The 15716-nt window shown below is 30.0% G+C and overlaps 1 protein-coding gene across 1 annotated transcript in view; it reads right to left on the bottom strand.

Annotated features, from left to right (window-relative positions):
* The window catches only part of LOC126746100 (probable RNA methyltransferase CG11342), a 57647-nt gene extending 43879 nt beyond the window's left edge, over positions 1-13768 (bottom strand). The window contains exon 1 of the mRNA XM_050454212.1: positions 13657-13768. The gene's annotated coding sequence lies outside the window, so the exon portion shown is untranslated. The remainder of the gene's footprint in view (positions 1-13656) is intronic.
* Between the last annotated feature and the right edge of the window lie 1948 nt (positions 13769-15716).

Below are 15716 nucleotides of genomic sequence, written 5' to 3'. Positions count from 1 at the left end.
ATATAGAGAAGTGGTGGTTGCATACAAACTGAAAGAAATTCTTCTGACAAATCAGCTAGCGGCCTCTCGCTTGGCAGCGGAAACTGTTGTAACTAACTTGACAGTTTGACGTGTCTAATTGGACCAATCGATATGGTATAAAGGCGTGGCCAAATTAAGGCGGGAAATCACATTTGATTTAATCTCAGAATCTTATCATTTAATCGTAATATCTAAAGCAAACGCCTAATCAAAAAGGTTACTCATAGAGAAAAGAGCTTTTTTGTTTAGGTGTTAGCATCAGATATTGATCTGAACAAAAATAAAACTTTTCAGCTTTATTTTACATATCTGAATAGGTTAATTTACTGCAATAATCACGAAAGTGTACTAACAATAGTGTACGACATATCACCAATTGGACAAATGGAAATAAAACAATGTTTTTTTGCTTTAATACATTTATTATTTAATTTTCCTGGAAAAAAAAATTACTTAAAATGATATACATAATATTCAATAATTCATAATAACAGACATTATATAAATTAGAATTAATCTAAAAAGGTTTAAAATTATTTTGTTAGCACTGAACTACCCTAATTTTATACAGATTAGAAAAGGTTGTCAACATTTTTCTGCTATTTTCTCATAATACATCTAAAGGCATTCCCATTAGGTTAATAATATCCTCATTTTATTAACACATAGAGTCAATAGAGGATGAATTATTCTTATTTAATATGTACTTGTATCTGTTTCCTAAAGAAAAATTAAACAGATTTTAAATTATAATCTAAATATTAATTTTTAAAATTAATTAAAAATTCTATAACAGAGTATTATCGAAAGAAACAATATATCCATCAACAAAACAAAATAAACTCTTTCAAAATGAAAACAACTTTTTAGTATAAACATATATCACTTACATAGAATATATTTGTTGGTCTCTTATAATACTAACAACATATCTTGGAACTATAATATTACTAAAAACTTAATTCAAGGATAGATGTTTACATAAAATAAAAAGAAACTCTTAAAAAAACTGATGTAAGAAATGAATGAATGAATAAATGAATGTTGTAAGAAAAACATTAATTCTGATCCATTCCGGGTGCTCAGGTCTCTTAGCCGCTATGCCTATATCCTGTCTCAGTGAACACAGGAAGTGGTATGATACGAGCAGGAAATAAAATAAAAAAATAGACAGTGCAAACCTTATAAATCAACTTACTAAATGATTCATGTAAAAAAAAAAAGACAAAATAAATGTTTAAATAAATATGTATTGTAGTGTAAAGCCAGGGGTAAGTATCAGCATTATTAAAATTTGTGGAGAACTGATCAGAAGAAATTCTATAGCTCAAAGTCTTAATAATATTTACATTGCATATCCCTCTCCATGTTTTTCTTGTAATATGAACTGAAGGAAATTTAAAAAATCTTTTATTACTGTTTTCAGAAACATTTAAAATATAAATACTCTTACATCAAGGTCGGGAAAATTTCAATCAATTTTTAATTGTTGAAGAGAAAATGAGAGGCCAGACATTTTGTAATATGTATTTATAATAATCAAGTTAAAAATTAAATAGTTGAAAAGTAAAACTCATTGAAATCAACTTAATTTGATTTTATTAAAGACTGAAGATTGACAATACAAAAACATAAAGTAATAAATAAAATCAGATTTTCTTACCAGAAACCTGGAATTGCTTGCCGCAAATTAATTAAAACACTACTCCCAATATTGAAAGAGAACTTTTTAGAAAAAAGGTCATAAATTTAAAATCACATCCTTAAAACAAATAGCAAACTCAACCCACGCTGGCATTCATTGAAAATTGAAATGAAAAACAAAACAAACTCAAATGGTATGACAATGACAAATGATGTTCTATCAGTCAATGTCAACAACTTTCTGTCAGCTCCCTGTCAATTTTGCCAAGCAAGATGGCCGATATACGATTCCGATTTTCGCCATACAAGTTTCATCCATGTGCTCTACACCCTAACGCCCGCCGTACGCTACTCCTCAGTCAAAAGCCATGTTGCCAAATTGTAAGGCAACGAAGTCCGAGAGCAGATGCGAGGGACATTTTCAAATTTGCCGACTGTACATATATTTTAGATACGGGCCAAAGATGAATAAAACTGTTAAAAAACAGATTTTATTAATACTAATATACCTAAAATAACTCAATTAACGTATCACCAGTAAATCTATCTAAATTAAAACAACCTTTCAGCCTCGAAAAACGTTTTATTTATTATACAGGTACAACAATTGTAATACAATTTTAGCGATGGCTTGACGGGGCCACGGGGCGATAAGGCGTGTTGCCAGAGCCATATTTTAGCGAATAAGCGCCTATAAGGCCAGGCGCAAAATGAGACGCAGCTAGAAGTTGAATAGTTGAATAGTATTTTTTCGCAGCGTGTCGTGACGCAGTTTTAGTTGAACGTGATCCTGCGGAACGCAGTGTCATTGCCGCAGTTTTGTACATTATTCACGGCACAGAAAACAGACCAAGGATAGAAGACAAACCTCTGAATAAAGTTCTGCGGAACAAAACGCCACAAAAACGGTGGATGCGATCCGAACTAGCAAAGATACCTGTAAAAATGTATACCGGCCCCTTCACCAAATATGGAGAAATGAAAATTAAAAATCTGTTGAAATAATAATAGACAATATTAATTAATTTCCCTATAATATTTCAATCAATATTCAGGTAACCTGAAGAAATATTATTACATTTCTTTTATAATTCCAGTTTACCTCCGAACATCAATTGAACTATTATAGAAAAATTAATTTTTGTTGCCTATTATTATTTCAATCAACGATCTGAAAAAGACATTATCAAGAACATAAATAAAATTCAAATATAGAACTAACAAAATATTTATTAAAATAAGTAAAAATCTTAAAATCAATAAGTACTACATAATAATATGCATTTACACGGTATTATATTTTAAATTTAAAAATATGGAGGTGAATTTTCGACTTATCATTTCTTGGCGACCTTTTGTAAGTATTGTCTATTTTGCATTATGTCTATGCCAAATACATAACATACATGCAGAAAAAAACAGTTGTCTCTGATACATGTACGTTTCTGTGATTTCACGAATAATAATTTATTATTGGTGAAGATAGATATAATAATATACATCATTTTATCTAGGCTGATAATTATATAGAATTAAAAACTACTATAATAATAATATACAGTTTGGTCAATTTAAAATAAGAAAGTTGAGTACGCATAAATGCAGAACATAAATATATGAAAATAGATCTTTTTCATTTATAATAATAATAATAAACCGTCTTTATTAAATTATAAATACACAAATATAAATTTACAGTATATAAATGTAATGAAAATTAAATAATTAAATAAAACACTATAATATAAGCCGTAGGCTACTCTACTTAATCCTATGTATGTTCAAAATATGGTTTTTGACTTCTTTACTTTTGTCGAGATAAGTATTTTTGATGAGCTAGAACTTTAATAGGGTCGATATTGAATTTGTTTGAGTTTAGAGATAAACAGTTGCTAAATTTAGAATCCCCTTTTAAAACTTTATTTATATTTCGACACCACCAGCAGTGGCGTGTCGTGAGGTTTGTGCCAGGAGGGGCACAGTAAAAAAATAAATTTTTGCAATGCCACGCCTAAAACTCGTTAAAAAATTATTTCTTTTTTTTTAATAATGATATCATATGAAACAAAAAAAACGAAAACAATGGCACGTTTTGAATAAAAGTTTACCTATCTCTTTTACCTAAATTGAATCCAGGATCGATTGAACTCGACGAAAAAAAAACTGTAATATCAGAGTAGTCTTTTAATATCATATAAGTCAGTTCACTAAGAATAAAGGTATTTTTTTAGTACGAGAAAGGAACCATAAAAATAAGGTAAGTATTTACTATTTACATGGATTATTGTTATATTTAGGTATATTTTAGAATACTAATTTCGAGATAATTTTATTATAATAACATATTTATACATTATAAACAAGCGAGAGGAGCTATTTTTTAAAACAGAAATCCGCTCTACGGTCCTTCATGGAAATAAATTTTTCTAATACTTTGTTATCAAAATTATTTATTTCATGCACCAAATTTCGATTAATGGACATCAGAGCCAGAGCATTTAGTCTATCATTAAGCATGGTATTTCGCAAAAATGTCTTTATGCGTTTAAGCGTAGAAAAAGTACGTTCTGCTTCTGCCGTGGTCATTGGAGTTGTCACGATAATTTTTATTTTTAATATTTTTGACGTTTCAATAAACGTCTCATGAAGGGTGTTGTCCATGATAAATGAAAGAAGATTCCTCGCTTCAACATTTTCTTTTAAATCATCTCTCGAATAGATTACCTCTAATTCTGTTTTTAGCCTTGATTTGGGCAGCATTGGATAAAATGAAGCTACATCATCTAAAACTGCTACAGGAAACTTTTTGAAAATTCTGAATATTTTTCTGTATTAAACAGGTAAGCGGCTTGCAAATGACCCCGATAGGAAAAACGATCCTTCATTTGAGTTGTAATTGTATCACAAATTTCTTTGGCAATAACACTTCGAAAATTATCATCGGTTCGTCTTCTCTTAGGCGTAGGAAATTCGGATTCGACAATCTTTTGAATCGAATCAGTTTCATTTCGGATATTAGAAATATTTTTCTCAAAAATTAACAATTCTTTTTGCAACTGAACGCTGTCTTTATTTTTAGATTGAAGCTGATTGTACAGTATGTCAACGTGTGGTAAAATTCTGTGAAGTGTTAACCAAAATACAAACTCTGGATCTTCCAATGCTCTTCATAGACCGGAAGTTTCATTTGACGTAACGCCTTTTTCACACCTACTTTCAATTTCTTCAAACACTTCTATAAGTTTTTCGCGATTTTTATAAACAAAATTAACTGTGCGAATATTATAGTTCCATCTAGTAACAACCGCTCTTGGTAATCTTTTATTAATGATTTCTTGTAAAACGTCACCCCGATGAGATGAGTTTGAAAAAAAAACGGGTATTGCTGAGAGATTACTAAAGAACACGCGAACTTTAGCGTTTTGTGATGCCGATTTCTGCATTATTAGGTTTAATTGATGGGCATAACAATGAATGAAATGAGCATTTGGGTATTTTTTTTTAATTTGAGCTTGAACACCGTTATTGATCTTCTATGCATGTTTTTAATCCAGTAGCTGTTTTATCTGTAACCCTTAAAAAAAAAACAAAAATCCTTCATAAAAATACCTTAATATTAACATCATTTGACAATAATTCGAGACATCAGTGGTTTCGTCGCATTGGATTGATAAATAGTCAGCATTTTCAATTTGGTTGCAAATTTCTTCTCTACATACTTGTAACATACTATCGAGAATTTCGTTTTGGATAATATTTGAGGTCCCTTTAAAAACAGTAGCCGTATGCAAGTGTTCCTTTAATGTATTGTCGAGCTCTACAGTAAAGTTAATTAGCTCTTAAATATTCCTTGATTTTCTGAGGATTCTCTTTCATCATGACTCTAAGTGCTAGTTCAAAAGCACTACAAAATTTTACACAACTAATTAGCCTTTTTAAATTATGACGATTTTTCTCGACCTTATCATTATGTAAAATAATACTTTCTCTGTAAGCGGAGCTTAACTGTGTCATAATATTAACCTTACCGAGTATAGCTAAAGCAGTGTAAGAATTGATGTGGTCACGAGACGATTCATGTTTTCTCATTTTCTCAGGAAGATAGTGTAAATCAATGATTCCTTTCCTTGCCCAGTTGGATTGGAGTCCATTCTAGAGTCAGCTTTAAAAAACAACAGACACGGGAAACAGAATAACAAATTTCTTATTTCACACCCACATATCCACTTATTTTTTTCATAAATATCCTTTGAAAATCGTCGGGTAAAAGATCTGTTCTCGGCTTTTCGCGTACTAGTTTGCGTTAAATTTAAATTTGACAAGGGCCTTCCCAGTTCTTTAATTTTGACCTTATCGGCCAACGGCAGTCTATCAAAATTGTTCAGGCAATAAATACAGGCCTCGTGCATGCTCGCGCGGCCCAGCCATATGTTTCAATCTTCTTACGTGCGCACGTACCAACGAGGACGAAGGGTTAGAGATAAGAGCGAATGTGATGGTTAGATACGATTTTTTTTAGTTTAAATTTTTACTTAGTAACATAATGTAAAATGTAAAAAAAAATTGGTGTTGCACATTGTCTTGGAGGAGCGCGCGGCCACGCGGCCTTATGGAGCAACCACCACTGACCACCAGAATAAAGCACATTTAATAATCAGCTCACAAACATGATCACCTAAATTATGAGATGGACAATCAAGTATTCCAAAACTAAGAGTTTATCTTAAATATTTAAAAAGAATTTTTGATACATGCTGTTTAAAACAATTCCTTGGAATCAAATAAGATAATATTCCAAGAGATTTGGATATTAGATAATTTAAAAAATTACCAGGTTTGACTAAATGTGTTCCTTCATATTGTCTACACTCTAGTACCTCACCATCCATACGCGTTCCATCGCGATATAATAACTTGTTTTTGCAAGTAAGACAAAAATTAGGTTTTCCCTTGAAAAGAACTTTTGCAATATAGCCGCTTATATAAACTATTATATTCGAAGTTATCTTAGTTTGTCTGTTTAAATGTATTTGCTTAGGCACTTCTACTATGTCAATGGAATTAATATTTTCCAAAGCCATTATATCAGGTTCCACCTCATTTGTTAAAAAACATCTTAAGTCGTCTAAAGATTCTTCACAAGAATCTTTAATACAGTTAGATACAGGAAAGTGTGCAGCCAAATAATTATTAACTAACAATGTCTTGAAAGATGTTGTGAAGTGACTTACATTTACATAATGAACTTGTAAGTAGCACTATTAATATGTTTTAAGAGGTTTTTAAAATCTGTGGAATTGACATATTTTTCGGCATTACCTATTCTCTCTTTGTAAGATTTAATTTTTTTTTCCATTCCATATATTTCACTCCTCCAAGATGTTAATTTGGTATATAATTTTTTTTTGTTGTCAACTCAATGAAACGACGAACATTTAAACTTTTTAATGAAAACCTTGTTTCTTCAAGACCTAAAAACATATTTTTTAAATATTCAAATAATGTATTTGTTTAAAGAAATATCAATAAAATTGGCATTAAAAAAAACGAATAAGAACTAGTGAAAATTAAATAAATATAATAATAATAAATTACTTATATAAAATAGATACAATAATTGTATACATATGTAAGTATACTCACGTTTCTTAGCAGATTCCTTTTTCCTTGAGGCATTAGGTACAATTTGTAATGGTACTTTTTCAATATCTATTTAATTGTTGGAATTTTCTATTATAGCATCAATTATTTCCATATAAGATGAGGTATTTTCTGGAATATCTTTTTAATTTAAAGCATATGAGGATTTCTCATCAGCTATTTCCATAGGTACCTCTAAGATATTTTCTACCACATTAGTTTGGCTGATAGGTTCTAAAAGATTAGTAACTTTAGAACATATATGGACCCATCGACTTTAAAAAAAATGTATTATATATTTTTAGATACATATGAAGGTCTAATAATTTTTTGGTGGGAAGTGCTAAAAAAAACTTTTGGGAAAAGGCAATAAGCAGTACTTGTTATTTTAACAAATGTTGAGTAAAATGAAAAGGTTTTAATTAAAATATAAACAAAATCCAAATCTAATTGAAACATAATTAAGTATTAAAATGCATTAATTTAAAAGCATGGTCGACGTCTTCTCAACGTTAATTTTAAAAATAAATATTTCAATAATTATAACATTAATTCGTTAATGTCATCATTAGTTAATAATCATTATGTAAAATATATATTTAAGCCATTTCATATATAAAAAGCAACAAAAAATATGCAGAAAATATCAAAAATGTATAAAAATATATTCTATTCTGAATTTTGAAGAAATCTTACCTTTTGCATAATATGTGACATTTATTATATGTCCTTTATTGCTTAATAATAGCTCAGCATTATAAGCACCATACCCTAAAAAATAAGTATTGCTTTAAATATAAAGTTGCTTCCCAGATAATATAAATTAATGTAAATAATTTTTACTCTCAGAAAATCAAGATGTTAAAATTAATTTATTTTTATAAATAAGACCTACATATATAAACAATCTTGCAAAAACATGTTTTAAAGCAAATTAAAATGATTCTATTAAAACTTAAGCCTCAAAAATTAATATGATATTTTGAACCTCTCCTCACATAATTTAATGAATCCCTATATAAAGTTGATACCTAAACCAAAATTTTATTGTTTTGAATGTTTTAATCCGCATCTCAAACTCAGGATTAAGTCATATCACTCTAAAAGATATGACTAATTTTTTTATAAAGTACTTACTTGATGCTTTATCATTTGTTTTCAAGTTTAAAATCTCTAGCTTTTCATATTTTTTAAAATCAACTAAAGACAGATCCATTATCTTTAATATTTGAAAAGCTGCTCTCAGAAACAACAATTTGAGGTAAGTATGTAAATCTTACTAAATAAATAAGATTTACATATATATTCTTTTAATAGTAATTCATTCATTTACTTACCTTCAATGTTAAGAGCAGGTATTGCTGCTCTTTTGAGTCCTCTCTTACTGGTTGGCACTTCTCCAGTTCTTGCAGTACTCTTCAAAGTGATAATCGCAAACATAAAAACAATTATAGATTTATTCCAGGGATAACAATGATAATTACATACATTGTATATTTCTGGATCATTTTTTGGAAATCTATGCCTCTTACCATCCTGATTCAGACACCCAGCTACACAACATTTTTTTGGGTGTGATTGAGCAGTAGAAAACATGATTATTTATAGAGAAACTAAAATTTTAAAACCTTAATATTAAAATAAAAGAGAGTATATATAATCTTACCTGAAAACTAGGTCTTTATTAAACAAATAATAATAGTTTTGTAAATTGCAACCCTAATCTGGAAACTCACCACAGGTTACAGCACTATAATCTATTCTATAATGTCCTGTTAGTTTGTTTTTTAAATAATAAAACACAACACAAATTGTCACAACAGTATATAATAAGAAACTAATCACTATTCACATAAAAAGAAAATCTATTATGCGGATAAACATCATAAACTCGCACAAAAATATGAATTCCAAATGTTTTCTGTAATTCCCAGCCAACTACCAGGAAACGAAAAGTAAGCACACATTTTTGCATATAGTGCTGCCATCTGTCAGTCAAAATAGAAAACCGAAAATAAAATGGGACAGTGTTACTAGCGCCAAAGTGGACGCGATCCGAACCTTTCCCGTGGCGCAAATCCCCATTTATGCTTTTTTTCTATTTTCCTCTTTGTGTTCATCCATCCTATACAATTTTGTAGGATATTTGTAAATAAGTTTTTTATAACTTAAGACAGATTCCCAAGAATAATAATGCCGAGAATAATACATATATTTATTACGGTGAAAAGAAAATCACAAGCTTGTGGACAGGGTTTTTTATTCCCAAATTTTTATAAAATAAATTTTTTTTATAACACTTTGGGAATAAAAAACCTGTCCACAAGCTCGTGATTTTCTTTCCACCGTAATTCATCAATGGACATGATTTGAGCAAACTAACATATATATTTATTTTACAAATCTAGGTATAAAGGGGTGTGCAGTGTGCAGCCCTGACCGAACATTTTAAACAGAGAGACGGAAGACCAGGACAGAGTACGTAGCGGTGCGGCGCGCGCGACCCGCTTGATAATTGCTTCTATCTCTCTTTATTAAACGTTTGGTCTGGGCTGCACACCCCTGTATACATAGTTCACGTATTACATAATACCCAATGTAGGTATTTTTTATATTTCAGTTCTCGAGAGACACCCATATATGTATTGTGCTTAAGTTAATAAGTACCATGCCTAAAAATCCTATTATGTGCTTGGAACCCCATTGTGAGAAATTATTTTCTACACAATCAAGTTTAAATCAACACAGAAAAAACATTCATGGATTATCATCTGCTATAATAGCAGTATGGCAGCAATGTTAGAAAATATAAGTGCTTAGATGAAGGGTGTAATAATATATATTTTAAATTTAACAGTGATCTTCGGCATCATCTTTCTAAAACTCATAATCAACCAGAGTTTAGGCAGTTTTCATTAACAACACACCAAACATATGTAGGTAATGTAATAGTACTAATTTGCATCATGTAGGTATACAAATTTATGTATTTTTCTCATTACAGACTTTCAAAGATGGTTGCAAAATGAATGCAAACTATTGCAAGTGCAATATTTTAAAAATACTGGTGCTAAAAAGGCTTGTGAAGGATATGAAAATATATACCTAGAGTGTGTACGATCAGGTAACTTATTTTTCCATCTTAAAAGGCATTATTTTAAATTTGTTTTATAATTATAGGCATTAATCGAAGGATCACTTCTAATCGCAAAAGAGCATCAAAAAGTCAAGGTACTGCCAAAATAAATTATGGATATACAAGCCAAATTATAGTAAAAAGAAATATAGAAACTGATGAATGTGTGGCCAACTATTTTAAAAAACATTATGGGCACGAAAAAGAAATACAGTATTTGAAGATTCCAGAGTCAGATCGGCAGAGTATAGCCTCAAAACTACTTTTAGGAGTACCCCCTTCCAAGTAAGATGATAACATAATGTTTTTATTGCTATTTTTAATTATCACATTTTTTAAAAGAATTTTAGAATCTGTAAGAGACAACATTGAGGGCCCTGAACTAAGTAGGATTGATTTACTCTCATTGCAAGACATTCATAATGTGAAAAACTCTTTTAAAATTAATATTATGGAAGGATGTTACCATCAAACAGATTCTGAGAGTATTCGAATATGGGTTGAGAAATGCAAGGCAGGACAAAATATTCCAGTAATTTTTTATAAACCACAAAATTCGGTATGTCCAGATTCTATGTTAAATCCAGAAGATTTCTGTTTAATTTTTATAAATCAGACACAAAAGGATCTGACAAAGAAATTTGGACATCATGCAATTTCTATAGACAGCACCCATGGGCTTAATGCTTATGATTTTGAGCTTACAACAGTTTTGATAATTGATGACTTCAAGCAAGGTTTTCCCATTGCGTTTATGTTTATCAACCGAAAAGACACCCTTATTTTTACACTGTTTTTTCAGAAAATAAAAGAATCAGCTGGAGTCATAAATACGCAAACATTTATGACAGATATTACTCCTATTTTTTACAATGCTTGGTGTGTTATCATGGGTCCGGTAGGTAAACAGATTTATTGCTCTTGGCATTTAGATCGCGCCTGGCGCAACAATTTAAATAAAATTAGGGATATTGAGACAAGGAAATGGGTGTACAAGTCTTTAAAATATATTCAGCAAATTAAAAGTATTGACGAATTTAACAGTTCTTTATTAAATTTTAAGAACGCAGTTTTGGAAAATGACTTATCTAAAGAATTTGGCCAATATTTTTTAAATAATTACTATCACATTCCTACAAAGTGGGCCTATTGTTATAGGGTGATGGCAGGAATCAATACCAATATGCACCTTGAGGCAATGCATAAAGTCATTAAATACACATACCTTAATGCAAAAAAAATTAAACGCCTTGACAAAACTGTACATGTTTTGGTAAAGTTTTTGCGAGATAAAACACTCGACAGACTTATTAAATTAATCAAGGGAAAAAATACAAGTCACACAACTCAGATTCATGCGAGACATAGGTCAGCATTAGCCTCGAAATATGAAATTAAAAAGATTGCAACTGACTCTTGGCAATTAACATCAAAACAAAGACCTTATCGTGAACATATCGTACAAAAAGTATTAGACAATATTTGTTGTGGCATTCAATGTAATTTTTGTAAAATTTGTATTCACACGTATGAATGCTCATGTACTGAATATACTATACAAACGGTTATGTGTAAACACATACATACCATAAACCTGAATTTTGATAAAAATATGAACCGGACTATCTCCTTAAATGCAACTGAAGAAATACAAAATTTAACGGCAAATATTTCTGTCGCTCCAAATGAACAAAATTTAACTTTATTAAAAGAAGGTACCATATCATCATTACTAGAAGCTTTAAAGGATCTTCAATCTAATGAGTACACAGAAACCCAATATAAATGTATTCAGGAACACTTAAATGCCATAAAGTCGACGACTACGTTGACTTCTCAAATAGAAGAATTTCATCAAAAAGGAGAAGAATTGATTCGTAATGCCAATATTGAGAAACAACTTAATTTTTATACTACCAAGAAAAAAAGGAAGTTACAAGATAATTCAATTCAGAAGCCAAGTCAAGATGAAATTGATGTGATAAAGGAATTGATTTTCGGAGATCTGGTTGTATCTAGAAATACAGAAAATGACCATTTATATTGACAATTATGTATATTTAATAATATTGTCTTGATATAGCTAATATTATAATGAAAGCAATAAAATTACCTATACATAATTATACACAGTGTCTCTATATAGTTTTTGGGTTCTAATATACAGTCTGTCCAAAATTGGTGATGCATGTATAGCTATCTAGCTATCTTCTAATTATAAATTTCGATCTTCTAATTTAATATCTTCTCCTCATTATAATTTTAAACGCAATATAAATGAAAATAAATAAATAATCTCGTTAATAAATTTAAGTAGATATAATAATGTACCTACCTATTAATATAAAATTAAGCAAAATAAAATGCTGCGAATGCATTTTATTGTCTTAATACAATAAAATTATTTCATTATATTATTATTACAGGAAAGAAAAACTTATTCCGTAGCTAATTTTATACTTGATTAGTTTAAAGAATAAAAATGGTTCTATTTCATTTTTAAACCATATAATTATTGTTATTGAATGCTAGGTACCTTCATGTTATCATGTACCTGCATGAGTTATATTGGTACAATCTTTAATTTAATTTTATTTTTTAACTTTTAATAATTATCTTATACATATTAATATTATATATATATAATATGTAGACATCTTTTAAAACATCACAAACGTATATACCTAACGCACATTTAGTTACATTTTCATTCTTCCCCACGGAAAAGTCCCCAATAAGTCCGTATTAAAGTATTAATAAAAAATTTAAATATGCTATTTATCAATTTTTATCCTTCATTATTTATTCGAAATCGACTTGCGCAGGCGCTTGTTCCGTACCGAACCGAGCCGACGAAAAACCCGAGTGTGTGCCGAATCGCGGTACAGATTCCTACATTTAAGCCCTCCTAAAAATATGGAAGAAAAACTAATCGAAGCCGTGCGAAATCGACAAGTTTTATAACGATACAAGTCATGTAGACTACATGAGGACAAATCTAAAAACTGAAAAGTGGGAAGAAATCGCTAAAGAAGTCGATATGAAAACTGGTAAGTTTATTTATTTATTATAAATTGTATATCTTAGTACTTCCCTCTAGCAACACTTTCTCTTTGCCAAGGTACCGTTCCCGCATATATTTGAATATTGTTTATATTATATATTACCCTCAAAATTACCACTGTATATTATACACATATCATTTCCAAACTTACCAGGATGGAATTTTATTACATGCTTCTTAAGGTTTGAATATTGTGAAAATGTTTTCAAGCACTTGTTACAGACCACCTTTAACCGCCTTCATTGGGGCAACATTCACCAAATCTAAAAATTATAAAAAAATATATCTTGTTAAAATTGTTTAAACATATTTTATCAATAAACTTACCAGAATGGAACTTTTTTGCATGAATTTAGGGGGACCGTTGACATAAAGGATAGTGGATTTTGCAAAAAAAAAAATTCATAAGAAAGTACTTATTTTAAATAGTACATTAAAAGAAAAAAAAATGCGGTAAATGCACTTTTGTAACAATTATTTTAGTTTAAAATGGGCAAAAATTTACTTATGTATTCTCTTTTTATTGCAGCTCGTTGGTTTCGTCGACATAATATTCGATCGAATTGAAGCGACGTTGTCAGATTGCAAAAATATTTTAAAAGTAGCATCGCAACGATTAGATGGTATTAAGATTCTTGGATTTTGATAAAAATTTAAAAAAAAACATGGCGTAAATAAAAAAGGGGACTAATGCTAATGCGCGTTTATAATTTTTTCAGACAAAAGAAACCAAACTAAACATAATGAAAAAATTTAATTAAAGTGTAATTAAACGTATAACATAATCAAAATTATTAATAAACTTTCAAACATTTTAACAAAAATTTCTAAAAATAAATAAACTACAAAAAAATAAAAATACAGAGTGCTTCATAATGAATGGGCCACTAACCCATACTCAAAAAAAAGTTAATATTAAAGGGTTATGCCAAACCCAACCCAACCCAACCCAATCCAATCCAATCCAATACAACCCATACTCAATCCAACCTCAACCCCCTTATCACCGTTTAATATATGTACAAGGGACACGGGGCATACATGATAAATGAACGACAGTTAATAATTTACAAATAGACGTTTATGTTTTACTATAGTCTGTTGTACTATAGCCCATTTATTATGAACCATTGCGTATAATAACAAAAGAAGAGCAAAATTAAGAATATTTTTCAGCAACATGGAGAGTAAAATTATAAAACCTCTGTTGTGCTGTAGTTCCAAATATTTGCCGCCACATGAACAAGTCAATATACTCGGGCAAAAATGGAGATGCCATGACCCCAAGCCTTCTTAAGTACATTTTCAGGAGACTCCAAAATCCCTCGACTTGGTTTGTGCACACACCTGTATCGGGATCAACAAAGAACCTCGAATGATTGACTGACCGATGAACGTACCCCATCCTATTCAGCTTTTTATATGCACGCCATTCATCGGTCCAAATTTCTGAACCTGACCTAACAATGTTCCGAATTATTGGTATTAAAGTATCAGCAGATCTGTCTGGAACATACCGTACAAAACCCCTTTTTAATGTCACATCATAAATCCCAATGACCCATTTTTGTGCTACGTGCCTTCCCCTATGATACTTTCTACGGGTTATAACGGATTCGTCGATTTGGACGACATGTCCTGGGCCTCCCACTAGAAAATGATCAGCCTGATCAGGTTGTAGTATCTTCCATGTAGCAATATCTCGACAATAACGATATTGTTGAATCACCATTTCTCGACTAACATTTAGTGTCTAAGCTGCGCAACCAGAACGAATATCGCATGCCCAAAGCCACATTAATTTAATTATTGTGCGAACGGGAACTTTACAATTTTCAAAATAGCTACCATTGAATATTGAGTAATCCTTGTGGCATTTTGATCAGTAAAATGCCGTATTTAATAAATTAAAACCATTTTTAATTCTTTTAATGCAGTAACGCCGACAATTTCTTTTAACTATAATTTTGTTTTAATAAATTACATTCTTCTGAATATATCACAAGATCCTCGTCACTTTTGTTGCAAATATTATAAATTTTATCTAAATTATTCACATCCATGGTTTAGCACTTTACACATAAAACTTTTAAGAAAATACTTAAAATTGGTGCTCCTCACTTATCAAAACATTAAAACATTTTGATAGAATTAAAAAGTAACTAAAAATAACATACAGGCTAATATTTATTTATTTATTTATTTTATTTA

Source organism: Anthonomus grandis, chromosome 17, assembly GCF_022605725.1.
Source record: "Anthonomus grandis grandis chromosome 17, icAntGran1.3, whole genome shotgun sequence".
In the NCBI taxonomy this organism is placed as follows: domain Eukaryota; kingdom Metazoa; phylum Arthropoda; class Insecta; order Coleoptera; family Curculionidae; genus Anthonomus; species Anthonomus grandis.
This window is presented reverse-complemented; position numbering and strand designations above follow the sequence as displayed.